Source organism: Chaetura pelagica, unplaced genomic scaffold (assembly GCF_000747805.2).
Source record: "Chaetura pelagica isolate M959 unplaced genomic scaffold, ChaPel_1.0 scaffold938, whole genome shotgun sequence".
Lineage (NCBI taxonomy): Eukaryota > Metazoa > Chordata > Aves > Apodiformes > Apodidae > Chaetura > Chaetura pelagica.
In genome coordinates, this window is record NW_009954221.1 from 449,494 (window position 1) to 450,004 (window position 511).

The 511-nt window shown below is 64.6% G+C and overlaps 1 protein-coding gene across 1 annotated transcript in view; it reads left to right on the top strand.

The window, feature by feature from the left end:
* XPNPEP2 (X-prolyl aminopeptidase (aminopeptidase P) 2, membrane-bound) overlaps positions 1-511 on the top strand; it is a 23,352-nt gene that overhangs the window by 17,267 nt on the left and 5,574 nt on the right. The window lies entirely within an intron of this gene.

Sequence of the window (511 nt, forward strand, 5' to 3'; positions counted from 1 at the left end):
CCCCTGCCCCGGCCGGTTCTGCTCCCCCCTGCTGACTTCCTTTTTCTCGTGTGTGCTTTCGGTCTGCTCGCCTGTGATTAAAGCAGAGCACCGCCGCGGGGCCTGCGCTGCTGTGCCTGCGCCTCGCCGGTCGCTGTGGGGCTGGGCCCCACTCCTGGCCCCCAGCCCCACACGTGTCACCCAGCCCGTGCCATCTGCCGCACTCTGTGGTGGCCAAGTTGGCATCAGCAGGTTCAGGGCAGGTTATAATTCCTGGGACAAGAGATGGAGGAACCAGAGCAAGAGGGTGCAGGGCAGGCAGTGTGAAGGCTGTCCCCGGCAGGGTGACAATGCACTGGTCCCACAGTGCCCAGCCAGGAGGACCTGTGGATGCAGGGGCACAGGGGACGTCCTGGACCAAGAATAACAAGGAGGTCTTGGCCATCATGTGCTGGCAGAGGGTGGGCATTGCACGGGGGTTGGGGACCCTCATCGTTGGACAGAGGGACGTGGTGCCCACCAGCAGCGTGGC